The sequence below is a fragment of the Schistocerca serialis genome, chromosome 1, assembly GCF_023864345.2.
Source record: "Schistocerca serialis cubense isolate TAMUIC-IGC-003099 chromosome 1, iqSchSeri2.2, whole genome shotgun sequence".
Lineage (NCBI taxonomy): Eukaryota > Metazoa > Arthropoda > Insecta > Orthoptera > Acrididae > Schistocerca > Schistocerca serialis.
This window is the reverse complement of record NC_064638.1, coordinates 393,687,017-393,706,361: the sequence shown is the minus strand read 5'-3', so window position 1 is coordinate 393,706,361 and position 19,345 is coordinate 393,687,017. Positions and strand designations below refer to the sequence as shown.

The 19,345-nt window shown below is 46.3% G+C and overlaps 2 pseudogenes; both read right to left on the bottom strand.

Moving 5' to 3' along the window:
- Positions 1–12,125: 12,125 nt before the first annotated feature.
- LOC126425949 (5S ribosomal RNA) lies at positions 12,126–12,243 on the bottom strand (annotated as a pseudogene).
- A 6,653-nt stretch (positions 12,244–18,896) lies between these two features.
- LOC126426392 (5S ribosomal RNA) lies at positions 18,897–19,014 on the bottom strand (annotated as a pseudogene).
- Between the last annotated feature and the right edge of the window lie 331 nt (positions 19,015–19,345).

Genomic DNA, 19,345 nt, shown 5'->3' with positions numbered 1-19,345 from the left:
ATCAACTGTGTACAAAACTTATAAGCACAGCCCAAGGTTGGACCCCTGTGGCAAATTGTCGGAAATGTGGCGCTTTGTCGATGTGCCTTTGTGGCGAATGTAGAAGGTGCACCTTTCAACTTAAGACTAGATGACGTACATGTGTGTCAACGACTCACCCATGATGAAGACTATAAAAAGCAGCCCCTCATGTCACACTGGATTGAAGGTCCTTGAGACACGGAGACGTACTTCCCTGAAATACTTCTTCCTTTCAAGAGAATCCAACGCCTTCTCCACTAGGCACAGCAGCTCGTGGAGGCGTCACATGTCCCCTACGAAATTCAAACCGTTCCTCTGGTAACAACTGCTCCTCCACTGTGGGATGGAGTAGACGACCTGTTGACGGCTGACAGCAAGCTGATGGACCAGTAGCTGTTCGGGAGTTTAGGTTCTTCCCATGCTTAGAAATGGCCACGACTTCTATTCTCTTCTAGTTTGCTGGTTAACTCACTGTATGGCGAGTATTGTTGAAAATCGCTGCTAGATGATTTGTGACAACGGGAGTCATCTGGCACGCAAGTGAGCAGGACTGCTGTCTTGCGAACTTTGAGGCAGCAGACTGGTTATGCTACCTCTTCTTCCAGATGTTATCCTACTTCGCATTGCGACAACTGGAAGCTATTTCCGGACGAGGGTGTGTGCTCTGGATCCACAGCGTCCTCTATCGGAGTGAAGATTTCTGCAATGTTGTTGGCTTGGGCTACCAGATCGCAGATAATCTCTTGGCCGACTTTCAGTGGTTGGAACCACTGTTGTCTACCCTGGAAGGTCTTCACAGCCCCTATGGTGCCCCATCATGACTAGTCCCGACAGCACAGCAGACTGATGGTGGCCTTAATCTCACGTCACATCAGAGTTAGCAGCTGCTTGGTTGCACAGTGTCACGTTTGCTGCCACTCCCACAACACTCAATTACTGCCACCAGTATATGTGGAGGCAATTGCCGAGTAAGGTCTGGTTTCCATCTTTCTTGTGGTGTTACAGTCATGACAGCCCTCAGCGCATGCTTGGTGAGATAGCGAACTGATGTGTCATTGGCAAACTCTTCAGATGCAGGGGCTGAAGCCAGTACCTTGCTAACTGTGTCCTGTACTGCTCCCAGGTCGTACAATGATTGTCTAGACGCTGGCGGTCGAGATAAAGATTGATAGGCACATGGTCCGAGATGAGGACAGTCTACATGCACACTGAGATACTACAAGGTAGTTCTTTGATAAGAGCCAAATCAAGGACATCTCGTAGGCAGCCAGCCATTGGGTATATCATGGGCTCATGGGGGCCCAGGGTGACTGCACCGTCTCTCAGTAGTGTGGAGCAGTTGCCTTCCATTGTCAATAGTGAGGCGAGAGTCCCACATCTCGTGTTTGGTATTAAAGTCGTTTATTTCACTTTCTGGAATAAACGTTATTCCTCGTAAATCGTTACCATCTACTTCAATTACAGACCTTATAATAGAATCATTTTTATTAACCTATTCATTTACTTTTATTTCATATTTCTGTGTATTTATTAATTCACAGTTCTAGCCAATGCATAGACTATTTGACTGCAGGATCATAGCTATAGGTTATTATATGCAGAAGTTAGCTGGTGGGCATGAAAGCAGACGTGTGCAGCTCAACCCTGTCACTGCATCGATCTATTCTATCTAAACAGAGTCATGCGTAGCCAAATTACCTAAGACACGAACAACATCATGTAAAGTAGCAACAGGTTTGCTCATTTGGGATGCTGGTTAGATAACAACTAAGCAGCAGAAAACCATTAGGTAGCGTCGAAAATCGTCTGTGAGTTAAAAATAAAATAACAGAAAATAAAAGAAAATGTGCTGTAAACATGTGCGGTTTGGTTTTCTTTGTCGCAGTCGGTTTGAACTGTGATATTAACGCATTTAATCTGATTGTCCCGTCCTGTGTGTCTCCTAAGAGTCAAAAAATGGCTCTGAGCACTATGGGACTTAACATCTGAGGTCATCAGTCCCCCAGAACGTAAAAACTACTTAAACCTAACTAACTTAAGGACATCACTCACATCCATGCCCGAGGCTGAAGCACCTAGAACCGCTCGGCCACAGCGGCCGGCTCCTAAGAGTCATCAGACACATTTTCAATAGAAGTTCAGAAGGTACATGCAGCTTCGCTTCTGCACTGTGCAGCCATAGGCAGCCAAAACAGTTTGTAGCCATCACGTCTATCATGCGACACCCACTGTCGATGGAAAATATCGGTTTGTTCACGTTAAATATACAATGATTTTTAAAACGGAATTTTACGTGCCCATACTAAAGAGCGGTTCCAGGTTAGTCTAGTTCCATATTTGTTTAATCGTTATGTATTAACAGGGACAGTAAAATACAAAGAATAATCAGTAATCCAGCAGCGAGAGTGCTGGTCTGGCCCGTACTGACTGCTACTGCCAAGCGTATACCGCTACTTAGTTATTACTGGACTGTTATTTATTCTTTGTGTTTTACTGTCCCTGTTTATACATATCAATAAAACAATCATCGCCCTAAACTAATTTGGTACCGCTCTTTGGGATGGGCACGTGGAATACCGCCTTAAAAATAATTTTGTTTGAAACGAGAAACAAACCGTCGCTTTCAGTCGACATTGGACGTCACATGAAAGAAATGACGAGCAGCTTCGGGTCTATCATATTTCCGAACCGGGGCGAAAACTTGCTAGTGGCATCCACTTCCCACTCCTCTCCTCGAGCGTTTCAGATAGGACGTCAAAAAATTCAAACAATCGATTTTACGAAAATATGTTCATTTTTAGCGCAGATCTTACTGAAGAGTTTGATATAAAAAACAAATATGTTCGAGGAAATGTAACACATGTTATTTGGTCTTAAGTGTGCCAAAGTGCAGTGCCACGCCTCTTCACACAGCATTCTTCTATCGCATGTCACCGTATATCGCTCTGTGGAATTCAAAGGTGTATATTTAGTAGCGGAAGCTATCAAGCCTATATTCAGGACAGTGGAAATTGAAATGTCCTGTGGTGCCTTTCCTGCTCTCAGGCGGCCGTTTGACAGCCTCTCTCCCCTTAAAAAAACTCACAATTAACAATGGGTAGGGTTACTAGTGACCGGGAGAATAAGAACTCCAGAAAATTTGCAAGCTTTATTGCCTCTTAGCTAATACCTCTCTTCTGTGTGACGTAAAATTAAATATGGGAAATATAAAATCAATAACGACGAGAGGCAAGGAAGATAGCACTCATTTCTTCAGTCCTTAGGTCGCGGCATTTTTTCTGTCTAATATTGTTACAGATTTACACGGCGTGCTTTCGTTTCTGCGAAAGAATCTATTACCTCATCAATGTTCGTCAAACATTTTGCTACATTAAAAAGCAAAATGTCGCTCTCTAATACTGAAAAAGCTATTAATACGAATAGTACCCAAGTGGTTTCTCGATTTGATTACGTCTATTTTGGCACTGTCTGCTAGATAGAACGGCCTTTCTAATATTGCAGCGATTGTAACACACGTCAAATAAGAGAGACTGTTTTGGCTCAAATGGTTATTTTTATCTACCTCATAAAGATAAAACGACAGAATACAATTCACGAAGTACCAATATCAAATGCCTATTAGCACTATTACAAGCATAAATTTTATGTTACGTAATAGTTTCATCTTTCATTCATATGCTCCGGTCTCGCAAGCAGTAGTACGAAATTTTTGCATAAATTTGGAATCCTCGTATTCTTCCAAATAATTGGTGTGATGTCACCGTTTCTTTTCCTTTGTATTTCTAACAAACAATCCTCTCATCACTAATTCTTCAACTATTGCTGCCACTGCCAGAGCTTATTATCCAGTTAACTTCGCTAAATCTGCCAGAATCACCGGTTCAGTTAGCCCGCGTTTGTTCTCCGGTTAGGCACTATTATGTGTTCGTATAACATGTTTTCCGCGCTATTCCGAGAACAGAACTTAATGGGGATTATACAACTGATCCTTGGAACTTTAGCGACCTGGCAAAAATTTCCTGTCAGAATTTCATTTTCTTGGATGCACCGAAAAGATAATATGTAATCTTTCTTAACTGTTATTTTTGTTAGTCGTTTATTCCCACTCTGACTGTCTGAATCTATGGATTTCGCTAGTAATTATAACAACGCTTATCATTCACACCCCCAGTCAACCATATAAACAAACAGCGATTGGTATTCACGCGTTCGGGTTTATTCCACTCAGCTCGTCCCCTTTTGTCTGCGGGAAAGTTTTTTTTTTATTTCTTGATCCGACGGGGATTCCACTGACACAGGCATCACGTAGATTATGCACGCATTCAAAAATGAACTTGTGAATCGTTCAGCAGTCAACTTAGAATGTCTTCAAAAATGTTCAAAAACCAACAGGGATACCCTTCAGAATCAAATGAATAATCGCTAGACCAACGTGGGCTGGATGCTTGGCGCTTTGTGAAACAAGTTTTTTTTTTTCTTCTTCAGGTACGTGAATTTGGCGCCCCCTGAAATCGCTAATTGTTTCCCGGCACAGATATCCCAGTTTGCTCCCCCCGCCCCCCCCCCCCCCCCTCCCCAAACCCTCTACATCCTAGCCCCGTGATGATCAGCATTTGAGCTCACTCCAGCTACACAATGCAAAAACGAAATTGCAAGTATCTGATGAAACAACGGAGAAATTGCGCTCGACTGCTCTTAGGAGAGACATCATGTATGGCCTTTCTCCTTTAAAAGACTTTAAAAAAATGTACACACACCAGCGTGCTGTTTCGTTTTCTCCCTCGAAGTCTGTTTTAACAGAAAACAGGAAAGTTGTATCTATGGGTCATCTGTTTATAATTTAAATAATACTATGCAATGTGAATCGTCCAAGACTTTGTAATCCTACCCGTTTGCAGATAACAGCTACGCGAAATCCTGTGATTCAAGCTACTGTCCTCACGTACTCAGCACCTGGAGAGGTCTCTCTCACAGTGAGCGTAGACTGCCAATGGTCGCAATCGATTTACCCATTTGCGGTTTTAGTTCCCAATCAAGGCCTTCTATGCAATAATAATTATCAACGCTCAAGCGCAGAGTTGGGGTGCAAGACTAGGTGGACAAGGAGAGACCGAAGGATGAGGTTGACAGAAAGAGAGAGGAGAGAGGGGAGGGTGGAGGAAACGAGGAGATGCAGAGAGAGGGGTGAGAATGAGATTAGCACATATATTTAATTCACATAAATGTGCAGTGATTGCAAAGCATTCGTGGGTTCGCTACTTTCGTATACACTGTCACCTACAAATTTAATGATACACTATGTGATCAAGAATATCCGGACATCTGGCTGGATATGACTTACAAGTTCGTGGAACCCTCCATCGGTAATGCTGGAATTTAGTATGGTGTTGGCCCACCCTTAGCCTTGATGACAGCTTCCACTCTTGCAGGAACACGTTCAATCAGGTGCTGGAACGTCTCTTGGGGAATGGTAGCCCATTCTTCACGGAGTGCTGTACTGAAGAGAGGTATCAATGTCCGTTGGTGAGGCCTGGCACGAACATCCCAAAGATGTGCTATAGAATGCAGGTCCTGACTCTGTGCAGGCCAGTCCATTACAGGGATGTTATGGTCGTGTAACCACTCCGCCACAGGCCGTGCATTATGAACATGTGCTCGATGGTGTTGAAAGATGCAGTCGCCAACCCCGAATTCGTCTTCAACATTGGGAAGCAACAAGGTGCTTAAAACATCATTGTAAGCCTGTGCTGTGATAGCGCCACGAAAAACAATGGGTGCAAGCTCCCTCCATGAAAAACACGACCACACTATAACACCACCGCCTCCGAATTTTACTGCTGGCACTACACACGCGGGCAGATGACGTTCACCGGGCGTTCGCCGTACCCACACCCTGCCATCGGATCGCCACGTTGTGTACCGTGATTCGTCACTCCACACAACGTTTTTCCACCGTTCAATCGTCCAGTGTTTACGCTCCTTACACCAAGCGAGGCTTCGTTTGGCATTTACCGGCGTGATGTGCGGCTGATGAGGAGCCGCTCGGCCATGAAATGCAAGTTTCCTCACCTCCCGCCTAGCTGTACTTTCAGTGGATCGTGTTGCAATTTGGAATTCCGGTGTGATAATCTGGATAGATGTCTGTCTATTAAACACAACGATCCTCTTCAACCGTCGGTGGCCTCTGTCAGTCAAAAGGCGAGGTCAGACTATACGCTTTTGTGCTGTACGTGTCCCTTCACGTTTCCACTTCACTATCACGTCGGAAACAGTGGACCTAGGGATATTTAGGACTGTGGGAATCTTGAGTACAGACGTATGACACGAATGACACCCAATCACCTGACCACGTTCGAAGTCCATGATTTCCGCGGAGCGCCCCATTCTGCGCTCTCACGATGTCTAATGACTACTGAGGTTGCTGATGCGGAGTACCTGGCAGTAGGTGGCATCAAAATGCACCTAGCATCAAACCAGTCTCAGGACTGAAGACCACAACAACAACGACAATGAAAAACGTATGTTTCTGGGGGTGTCCGGATACTTTTGATTACATAGTGTACGTCTTCATTCTACAGGGTGATCAATGCTTAACGCAACCGCCTGGTGGAGACTTTTCCCCCCCGGGCAGCCGGGACTGATGGGGAGATAACACACGTTTGTTAGGCGACGTGATTCAGGGTATTGTGTTTCAAGTGCAATTGCGAAAATATAGTATTCTATTCGCCAAAGGGCATTGATGTATATTTAATACGTGCGTAAAAAATCAGCGCGTGATTTTTTTAAAGAGGCATTTCCTAATATTCAGCTTCCCTATCAGACTACGACTCCTGACAGGAAATGTGGACGGATGAATCTCTGGATATCTTAGGGCATGCTCTGTAAAAGATCTGCTAGAAACTCTGTTCTCTCTCTCCCTCAGCAAATGGGAATTTTGCTGTGGCTCTGTTCAAACGGCTCAAAGTTACTGCAGTTACAGCCCTATAAAATAACTGCAGTGCAAGAACTTAAGCTGGATGACCCTACAGAAAGATTGCGGCTTTTTAAATGGATTTTGAATAGGATGCATGACGGAGAAATTGATCCTCACCTAACTTTCTTTTAGGACGAATCACGTTTCCACTTAAGTGGATATGTTAAGTCACAAAATAGCCGTTATTGGAGTTCTGAAAAGCCTGACGTAATACAGAAGGCACTCACGACCAAAAAATAGGAGTACGCTACGCTACTAGCGGTGAAAGAATAATAGGCCATTTTTTACTAATAACAATTAACACTGAGTCATCTGTTGAAAACATTTTGTAGCTCTTTTCGGCCAATTAACTGACAGAGAACGTGCTTTCGCAAGCCTTCAACAGGACTGTGCAACTTCAGATACAGCCAACTCCTCACTACAGGAATTCATGACGTGTTGCAAGATAGAGTTATCACGGACAACATACGACCCCCTCGTTCCCCCGATTTAACCCGCTGCGATTTTCATCTCATGGGGACATTCAAAGAGAAAGTATACAAATCAAATGGACACACTTTAGACGAACTTTCAACTAACATTCGTGAAGAAATTGCTGCCATTTTCAGAGGGAACCATTTTCTGAGCAGATGTCAGAAAAGCTTCAACAACGAAGGGAGGCGACAAACCATACTATACGAGATGTGTGAGAAAAGTAATGAGACTGACAGCACTGCAAGCGATCTGGCGACGTTGTGTTGTTCTGCTTGCGTAGACCGGCATGTCCGTCCCTTCCAGATGTGTTTCTTTTTTTTTAAATATTATGGGACTTAACTTCTAAGGTCATCAGTCCCTAAGATTACACACTACTTAACCTAAATTATCCAAGGACAAACACACACACCCATGCCCGAGGGAGGACTCGAACCTCCGCCGGGACCAGCCGCACAGTCCATGACTGGAGCGCCCTACACCGCTCGGCTAAACCCACGCGGCCCAGATGCTCTGTCTCAGTCCGTGATTTTTGAGAGCACCGTCATTGAAGTTGTATTTTAGGAAAATGGACCAACGGAATTTAGAGCAATGTTATGCCGTCAAGTCTTGAGTTGAAGTTGGGTGACCCGCGAGCGCGACCTTTCAAAAGTCGAAACAGGCCTGTGGGTAACTTTCCTTATCAATAGCACAAGTTTTCCTCTGGCACAAATCATTTTTGGAAGCCCGAGACACGTTGAAAATCGCTCACGGAGATCTTCAACTTTGAAAATCAACGGAAACGTCGAACGTGTACATGAGATTGTTTCTGGAGGACAAACTGTCAACCAACCGTGTCCGTGAAACGTTCAGTAATAGGGTGACTCGAGTGAGGCGGAGTACTGCTGCAACATATGAACCCCCCCCCCCCCTTCCCCCCTTCCCACCCCCCACCCCCGCCATGTCAGACAACGTCTTGCATCACGGAATTTTCGACCTCAAAAGTCATTAGTGTTGTCCCACAGCCCCTCTATTCACCTAATTTGACTCCTAGTGACTCTTGTCTTTTCCTGAAATTGAAAAATGTCTTGAAACAACGTCACTTTGGGACTCTCGACAAAATTCAAAAGAATGTGACCGACATGTTAAAGGCATTACCAGTTGAAGCCTTTCAGCGTTCAAATTCAAATGGTTCAAATGGCTCTGAGCACTATGGGACTTAACATCTGAGGTCATCAGTCCCCTAGAACTTAAAAATACTTAAATCTAACTGACCTAAGGACATCACACACATCCATGCCCGAGGCAGGATTCGAGCCTGCGACCGTACCAGTCGGGCGGTCCCGGACTGAAGCGCCTAGAACCGCTTGGCCACCACGGCCGCCCTTTCGGCGTTGGTACCAAGACTGGGAACAACTACTCCGCCCGGGCATAGCAGTCTTGAGGGGCTACTTTATTGCCACTTAAGAGGACGATTGAACAGTGGAAAAACGTTGTGTGGAGTGAAGAGGAATTCGGGGATGGCGGACTCATCTTTCAACACCACCTAGTTGTTTGGGAAAACAACTTCGGTCGATAGAAATAACCTCTCTCACACACCTCGTATTCACTGCAAACTTCCTGTCACCCGCACTCCGCGCACAGCAGCCGATCTCGAAGGCCGGCAGCAAGCCGCGAAAGCGGTTGCGTTAACAATTGATCAAGCCTTACACTGTATAACCAGAAAAAGGGAACCGTGGTGTTGCAATTTTAATGGCAATCTGTGTACATTTATACGACGATTACTTTCTTTTGTATTAGCAGAAGAGCCAACACCGTGTTGCGAGTGGAGTCCGAAATGCACGCGTTTTAGCTCACGCAGGCTGGCGTGAGGAGGGAAGAACTATACTGACGTGAGGTCTGGAACACGACAAGGAATTAGACTTCACAAAGCGGACGTAATTGGTTTGATACTTAACTTTAATCAATTAATGATGAACGTCGCTCTTGACGGAACATGATTCACAAGTAACTGAATAAGGCGCCTTGCTAGGTCGTAGCAAATGACGTAGCTGAAGGCTATCCTAAACTGTCGTCTCTGCAAATGAGAGCGTATGTAGACAGTGAACCATCGCTAGCAAAGTTAGCTGTACAACTGGGGCGAGTGCTAGGGAATCTCTCTAGACTAGACCTGCCGTGTGGCGGCGCTCGGTCTGCAATCACTGATAGTGGCGACACGCGGGTCCGACGTATACTAACGGACCGTTGCCGATTTAAAGGCTACCACCTAGCAAGTATGGTGTCTGGCAGCGACACCACAGTTTTAGTTAGAAATCTGCATGGCCGAGCGGTTCTAGGCGCTTCAGTCCGGATCCGCACTGCTGCTACGGTCGCAGGTTCGAATCCTGCCTCGGGCATGGATGTGTGAGATGTCCTTATGTTAGTTAGGGTTAAGTAGTTCTAACAAGGGAACCTCCCCATCGCACCCCCCTCAGATTTAGTTATAAGTTGGCACAGTGGATAGGCCTTGAAAAACTGAACACAGATCATTCGATAAAACAGGAAGAAGTTGTGTGGAACTATGAAAAAAATAAGCAAATGTACAAACTGAGTAGTCCATGCCGAAGATAGGCAACATCAAGGATCGTGCAGGCTCAGGAGCGCCGTGGTCTCGTGGTTAGCGTGAGCGACTGCGGAGTGAGAAATCGTTGGGTCAAGTCTTCCCTCGGGTGAAAAGCTTTCTTACTTTATTTTCGCAAAGTTATGATCTGTCCGTTCGTTCATTGACGTCTCTGTTCACTGTAATAAGTTTAGTGTCTGTGTTTTGCGACCGCACCGCAAACTTAAGAGTTCGGAAAATATTCATTGACCTTGTTATTGAAGTCGCGAGCTATATTTGCTGGATTCATATTGCCCACGGAATACATCTCACGTATTTAATGCACTCTCGTCCAAAGTAGCGAACAGTCAATTGCCAGACAGGGAGCTTCGTTAGTAGGAATACTGTCTCTTGCGTGCGCTGTAGTCGACTGACATGTGTTTCGATGTTTGTTTAGGTGTAGCGTCCTCATGCTACGGCGCAGTTACCTCGCATCGGACGGACGGACGGACAGATAATAATTGTCTGAAAATAAAAAATTAAACTCTTCACTCGAGGGAAGACTTGAACCAAGGACCTCTCGTTCCGCAGCTGCTCACGCTAACCACGGAACCACGGCGCTCCTGAGCTTACACCCTTATTGATGTTGCGTATCTTGCACATGAACTACTCAGTTTGTATATTTTGCTTATTTTTTTCATAGTTCCACACAACTTCTTCCTGTTTTCTCGATTGAACTGTGTTCAGTTTTTCAAGGCCTGTCCACTGTGCCAACTTATAACTAAATCTGAGGGGGGTGCGTTGGGGAGGTTCCCTTGGAAGTTCTAGGGGACTGATGACCTTAGATGTTAAGTCCCATAGTGCTTAGAGCCATTTGAACCATTTTGAAATGCGCAGAGAAGCTGCGGCTGTCTGGAAGGTCTGCACGCAGACCACCGTGGCAACAGCGACTCGTTGCCGGGGAGAGCAGAGCGGCGGTGAATCAGTGCCTCGCCGCTGCACGCTCGGCCGGCCCCTGTCGCCGCCGGCGGGCGCGGTCACCCCCCGCTCCGCTTCGCCTCGGCCTGATGTCCCGCCGTGGGACATTAGCAGGATTTTCGCTGCGGCCGGTGGAGCGCGGCTTATCGCTGATTGGGCCCATTGTGCGAGCAGGGGCCGCCGCATAGCTACAATCTGCTCCCTGTTTTATTGCCCGATGAATTAATTACTATGTTATGGGGGGAGGGCGCCGCCTCGGGGAGTTTTCCGCGCCGCGAGCTGTGATTGGGGGTCGGGCCGCGCTGCGCCGAGATTCCGCCCTTTTTGCCGCTCGCCGAGAAATCCCGTTAAGGCCGGGCCCCGGCGGCGGGCGGCCCTCCGTTTAATCACGGGCCAATCGGCGCCGCCCTAATAAACTGAGCGCCGAGCGCGCCGCTCCATATTGCCTCCCGTCAGGGAACGCGGCACCGCGCCAGAGAGAGTGCGGGAGGCCAGCAGGGGGCGGCGCAGGTTCTCAGTCACCAGGGCAGCAAACTGTGGAACCGTATCTATGTAACATCAAAAGTGGTGGTGGTGGTTAGTGTGTAACGTCCCGTCGACAACGAGGTCATTAGAGACGGAGCGCAAGCTCGGGTAAGGGAAGCATTGGGAAGGAAATCGGCCGTGCCCTTTCAAAGGAACCATCCCGGCATTTGCCTGAAACGATTTAGGGAAATCACGGAAAACCTAAATCAGGATGGTCGGAGACGGGATTGAACCGTCGTCCTCCCGAATGCGAGTCCAGTGTGCTAACCACTGCGCCACCTCGCTCAGTTAACATCAAAAGAATGTTCAGTAAATAAAGACGTGTGTCAATGGAAACATGGAAGGTTGGATTTCGAAATGGTAATAAATCAAATGGCCTAACAGGTGGCGTGCCCGAAGACGCGAGAACTCCAGTTACGAAACGTTAGCGTAAACCACCATGTCATCCTCAGCCCACAGGCGTCACTGGATGCGGATATGGAGAGGCATGTGGTCAGCACACTGCTCTCCCGGCCGTATGTCGGTTTACGAGACCGGGGCCGCTACTTCTCAATCAAGTAGCTCCTCAGTTTGCCCCACAAGGGCTGAGTGCATCCCGCGTGCCAACAGCGCATCAGAGACCAGATGGTCACCCATCCAAGTGCTAGCCCAGCCCGACAGAGCTTAACTTCGGTGATCTGACGGGAACCGGTGGTACCATTGCGGCATCGCCGTTGGCACGAAACGTTAGCATGACCGACATGAAATCAGAAACGTAACGGTACACCGGATACAGAAATATACAATGGGCTGAAGTATGTAGCCCTACTAACCATAACGGTTGAAGGATTACACAAGTACACTAGTGGCCATTAAAATTCCTACACTACGAAGATAACGTGATACAGACGCGAAATTTAACCGACAGGAAGAAGATGCTGTGATATGCAAATGATTACCTTTTCAGAGCATCCACACAAGGTTGGCGCCGGTGGCGACACCTACAACGTCGTGACATGAAGAAAGTTTCCAACCGATTTCTCATACACAAACAGCAGTTCACCGGCGTTGCCTGGTGAAACGTTAATGTGATGCCTCGTGTAAGAAGGAGAAATGCGTACCATCACGTTTCCGACTTTGATAAAGGTCTGATTGTATCCAATCGCGATTGCCGTTTATCGTATCGCGACAGTGCTGCTCGCGTTGGTCGAGGTCCAATGACTGTTAGCAGAATACGGAATCGGTGGGTTCAGGAGGGTAATACGGAACGCCGTGCTGGATCACAACGGCCTCGTATCACTAGCAGTTGAGATGACAGGCATCTTATCCGCATGGCTGTAACGGATCGTGCAGCCACGTCTCGACCCCTGAGTCAACACATGGGGACGTTTGCAAGACAACAACCATCGGCACGAACAGTTCGACGACGTTTGCAGCAGCATGGACTATCAGCTGGGAGACCATGGCTGCGGTTACCTTTGACGCTGACCGAGCGAGGTGGCGCAGTGGTTAGCACACTGGACTCGCATTCGGAAGGGCGACGGTTCAATCCCGCGTCCGGCCATCCTGATTTAGGTATTCCGTGATTTCCCTAAATCTCTTGAGGCAAATGCTGGGATGGTTCCTTTGAAAAGGGCACGGCCGACTTCCTTCCCTAATCCGATGAGACCGATGACCTCGCAGTTTGGTCTCTTCCCCCCAACACAACCCAACCCAACCTTGACGCTGCATCACGGACAGAAGCGCCTGCGATGGTGTACTCAACGACGAACCTGGGTGCACGAATGGCAAAACGTCATTTTTTCGGATGAATACAGGTTCTGTTTACAGCACCATGCTGGTCGCATCCGTGTTTGGCGACATCGCAGTGAACGCACATTGGAAGCGTGTATTCGTCATCGCCATACTGGCGTATCACCCGGCGTGATGGTGTGGGGTGCCATTGGTTACACGTCTGGGTCACCTCTTGTTCGCGCTGACGGCACTTTGAACAGTGGACGTTACATTTCAGATGTGTTACGGACCCGTGGTTCTACCCTTCATTCGATCCCTGCGAAACCCTACAGTTACGCAGGATAATGCACGACTGCATGTTGCAGGTCCTGTACGGGCCTTTCTGGATACAGATAATGTTCGACTGCTGCCCTGGCCAGCACATGCTCCGGATCTCTCACCAACTGAAAACGTCTGGTCAATGGTGGCCGAGCAACTGGCTCGTCACAATACGCCAGTCACTAGTCTTGATGAGCTGTGGTATCGTGTTGAAGCTGCATGGGCAGCTGCACCTGTACACGCCATCCAAGCTCTGTTTGACTCCATGCCCAAGCGTATCAAGGCCGTTATTACGGCCAGAGGTGGTTGTTCTGGGTACTGATTTCTCAGGATCTATCCACCCAAATTGCGTGAAAATGTAATCACATGTCAGTTCTAGTATAATATATTTGTCCAATGAATACCCGTTTATCATCTGCATTTCTTCTTGGTGTAGCAATTTTAATGGCCAGTAGTGTATTTCCGCTATGAAAGAACACGGAAATTACAGTTGATTAAAAAAGGATGCAAATTAAAATTAATATACTCGTGAATGTAATTAATCTGCATGTCTAGCGGCAGAGAAAGAAACTGAGAAACGAGACGCTAAAAGCTCATCCGTTTACCTAGCACATGGTCGACGTTACACAAAGGAACTCCGTGCAAAATCATGCAAATTGCAAAACCGTTTCAAGATTTTTGCCAGACAAAAGGGTAGTACCGGAAGTTAAGTAGACGAGAACAGGACCAGGTAATTGAAGGCTACGCACTTCATAAGCGAACACGTGGAACTTAAAAGGATATCGACGTCAAATAACCAGAAAATTACGTAATGAAAAACCTTGAAAAGGAAGAAATTACAGCATAAGGAACACAAGCATATTCACACCAGAAAACACGACTGGCAGACCACACTTCCACATTCTAACATGTGGCCCAACAAAGCAAACTCCTTGCAAAAAACGAATAGTAATAAAAATCCTAATGCTTTCTAATCCAAATGACTTACGTAGCACGATAATAAAAGCATAGAGCTGCACAAGAAACGTATTAAAACTTCAGCTACGCTAGAACTTGCACCATCTCAACAGCATACTGAAGCTACAACAGACGAGTTCTTACCGTCCTCACACTTCCAGCCAGAGACGATCAGTAATCCTTTCAGCTATCACTACAATCGGACTCTATCCAGGTAGCAGAAAAAAATCAGTCTACCACAACAGCGTCCTGACCAGAGGAAAGCAAACCTCTTTGTCTGAATATCCCAAAGTTGTCTAGGCTGCACAACCAGCAGACCGAAATGAGACCAAAGCTATCACTTTAGCACCACAATGCGCAGACACATTAACCCACACTGTCATTCACTGATGGAATGAATAGTAAACGAACATCGTAATGTAAGCCCGCATCTCGTGGTCGTGCGGTAGCGTTCTCGCTTCCCACGCCCGGGTTCCCGGGTTCGATTTCCGGCGGGGTCAGGGATTTCTTCTGCCTCGTGATGGCTGGGTGTTGTGTGATGTCCTTAGGTTAGTTAGGTTTAAGTAGTTCTAAGTTCTAGGGGACTGATGAACATTGATGTTAAGTCCCATAGTGCTCAGAGCCATTTGAACCATTTTTGAACCATCGTAATGTAACATCAAAGTATTATAAACAAACTTGTGCCAGGTCAGCGAAGGCACAGATCCTTAATAACCTAACCGAGCGAGGTGGCGCAGTGGTTAGCACACTGGACTCGCATTCGGGAGGACGACGGTTCAATCCCGCCTCCAGCCATCCTGATTTAGTTTTTCCGTGATTTCCCTGAATCGTTTCGGGCAAATGCCGGGATGGTTCCTTTGAAAGGGCACGGCCGATTTCCTTCCCAATCCTTCCCTAACCTGAGCTTGCGCTCCGTCTCTAATGACCTCGTTGTCGACGGGACGTTAAACACTAACCACCACCACCACCACCTTAATAACCTACATATATGTGTGTGTTGCTAAGCAGATATGAATGTATAAATGAATGAATTGTAGCTGACGAAGCTCACCCAGCTCCTCACTCTTGCTGCTTACTCAATACACTTGCAAAAAAAACCTCATGAAACGGCTTATAAAGACACTTTTCGTTTTTACTGATGTACTTACTTTGTACGTAAAACATTACTCAGAACAAGAAAGTAGTCATGTTCGATTATGGATGTTGTTTTATGCGTAGGTAGTTGATTACGCAGAGCCGTACATTAGACAGGAAAAGGAATAAGGTCTATTTGCAGTTCTGTCCGCCATCAGCAATGGACGGTGGACCTTTAATAATGCCAGCCATTCACCTCGGCGAAACGTCAGAAAAATCGTTACACCAACGTCGGCCGAAGATCCCGATACAGAAACCAGTTGGCAATTCGTTTACAACTGGCCACTAAAGCCTCAACAATTGTGTATCTACATTTTATTTTCGATTATAGGAACATACGTTGACGAAGAAAATCGCAACACAAAATAAATAATTAATTTAGAGTAAAGAAATTTCGGGAATATATTTGTCTAGGTAACATATTTAAGTGAGCACAGGTTAATCTAAGAGCGGGGTAAGCCTTTGCAAATGTGAAATGCTGGTATATTAATAACCGACGTAACCGCCAGAATTTTGGATGTACGCATGCACGCTTGCATGCATGCATTGTGTTGTACAGGGGCCGGATGTCAGTTTGTGGGTTGGAGTTCCATGCCTCTTGCACTTTGACGGTTAAAAAAGGGGCACTTAATGTTGGTTGCGGTTGACGCTAGAGTTGTCGCCCAATGATATCCTATATGTGCTCGATTGGAGACAGATCTGATGATTGAGCAGGCCGAGGCAACATGTAGGCGCTCTGTAGAGCATGATGGGTTACATTAGCGGTACGTAGTAAAGTGTTATCCTGTTGGAAAACACCCCCTGGAAAGCTGTTCATGAATGGCAGTACAATAGTCCGGATCACCTGATGGACATGCAAATTTGCAGTCGGGTTGCGTGGGATAAACGAAAGTGCTCCTGTTGTCATACGAAATCGCACCCTAGCCGTAACGCCACGTGTAGGTTGTAATATTTCTGGCTTATTCAGCCATCATATTAGGCTCCAGGAAGCTATTCCCAGGGCAGTGGAGATGCAAGAAGTATAGAGATGACGCAATGTGAGATGAGGTATAGGTGACAGATGTTAGATTCGGTACCATTCCCGTGAGAAAGACCACCTACATGATGCTGCTGCTCTGTGATTGGCTGCTGTGTTCGGAGGTAGGGCGCCAAAATGTTAAACTTTAGTTGCCATTATTAATTAAACCTGTCATCCAAATTATTTCATTTTTTTAAATAAACATCTCTCAACAGCCAGCTATCAATCAGCAATTTCAAAATTATTAAAATCAAAGTATTACTAAAACAAAAGACTGACGATATTACTGCCGATGCACTTTGGTGCCGTTCGGGTCACGTCTTGCTGACTTGGCGCGCGAAGTGTCTCGGGTAGTACGGCTCTCCAGTTCTGACCGTTCCAGTAGACAGACATGTTGTCTGTTATAGCAGTATTTGTTTCATGCAATTTTATTTACTACAGTTCTGACGGTTCCAGTAGACAGACATGTCTGTGGCAGGAAGTATTTCATGTTATTTTAGCCAGATACAATGACTGTGGAGAGATATGTTCAATACGTTGTGATCAAGAATAGTTTCTCGTATCTATATCAATAAAAACGCGAGTGGCATCCCAAATGAGTTATAGTTTATTCGTAGCAGCAGTTGCTTGCGAAGTTAATTTCAGCCTCAAGAAAAAGAATCCACGACCTGCGTGCTGTTTTCTGCGCTGGGGACATCATCATCATGAAGACACCACGTTAGTGAAGTGTACAAGAACTTATGTATTCCACACAGGGCAGTGGAAACAACTAGGCACCTCACGTGTACTGCATGCACAGTACAAATGTGCTCAGTGACACGTCATCTGCAATAATGCAGAGGAGGTAAAGAAGGATGAGAGTATTAACACTATCTCACTTTTATTCCTTTTTTCTTGCCGTAAGGTAAAATGTATCTAGCACTCAGACAGGTTCCCTTCTGATCAACACACGCCCATCAGTAGCAACGAGGCAGAGCCAGCTTTCATCAGGAAACACAACAGACTTCCACCGTGCCTTACGTTAGCTCTCGTTTGACACCATAGGAGTCGCGAATGGCCATCGTTTGGCGTCAGCGGAATGCACGCTACAGGGCGTCCGGTTCGGAGCTATTGTTGAAGTAATCGATTTGTAACAGTCCGTTGTGCCAATGTGGTGCCAATTGCTGCTCAAATTGCTGTTGCAGATGCAATACGTTGCGCCAGAGCCACACACCGAACCTAATGGTCTTTGCTCTCGGTAGTGCTGAATGGCCGTCCGGAACCCGGTCTTCTTGTGACCGTACCTTCTCGTGACCACCGCTGCCATCAATAATATACAGTGGCTACATTCCTGTCAAGTCTTTCTGCAGTATTTCAGAAAGAACATCTAGATTCTCGTAGCCTTATTACATGACCTTGTTCAATCTCGGTGAGGTGTTGATCAAGGCATCTTTGACGCCTTAAAGGTATTGGCCCAAATGGCTCTGAGCACCGTGGGACTTAACTTCTGAGGTCATCAGTCCCCTAGAACTTAGAACTACTTAAACATAACTAACCTAAGGACATCACACGCATCCATGCCTGAGGCAGGATTCGAACCTGCGACCGCAGCGGTCGCACGGTTCCAAACTGTATTTGTTTTCTCGCTACTTCTTTGTATCACTAAGTGTTATGTTCTTGGTATTGAATTTTCACCGTCCTTATAAATTTTTAGGTTATCTTTCTCTGCTTTCGTGAGTTCCAAGTGCGATTCTTCCGTTCTCTTACTCTGATATCTCAACCAAGCGTAGCGTCCATCTTCCAATGTTTTATCACATTCATCATTCCTCTTTCTCTCCTCCCGAACAGGACATGAAGGCCCAAAGGTACCAACCGGCTTCTGTGGTATCCTCAGCCCACCAGCGTCACTGGATGCAGATATGGAGGGGCGTGTGATCAGCAAAAAAAGTGGTTCAAATGGGTCTGAGCACTATGGGACTTCTGTGGTCATCAGTCCCTTAGAACTTAGAACTACTTAAACCTAACTAACCTAAGGACATCACACATATCCATGCCCGAGACAGGCTCCGAACCTGCGACCGTAGCGGTCGCTTGGCTCCAGACTGTAGCGCCTAGAACCGCACGGCCACTCCGGCCGGCCTGTTATCAGCACACCGCTCTCCCGGCCGTATGTCAGGTTACGAGACCGGAGCCGCTACTTCTCAATCAAGTAGCTCCTCAGTTTGCCTCACAACAGCTGAGTGCACCCTGCGTGCCAACAGCGCTCGGCAGACCGGTTGGTCACCCATCCAAGTGCTAGCCCAGCCCGACAGCGCTTAACTTCGGTGATCTTACGGGAACCGGTGTTAGCACTATGGCAAGGCCGCTGATAATTTCCTTGATTTTATTGGGGTTCTTGTTCAGCTAGTTGTTTCAGTGAGGAATTATTTTCTCTAGACCGTGTGTTAGTTTTATATTCCTAGCTTTCTTTTCGTCTTCCTTCTCATTTGTCAGTTTATAAGGGTCATAGATTTCCTTATTTTTGGAATAGGAATATTTTTCTTTCTCAGTGGGATGAATTTCATTTTTATTTGGATGAAGTAATGATTCGAACTTGTGTTTGTTCCTCTCAGAACTTTCACACTGTAAATTTACCTGTGGTAGTTCTTATCAATGCAAACATGATCCGTCTACCACTCTATTTTTTTCCCGTCTGGGTGTT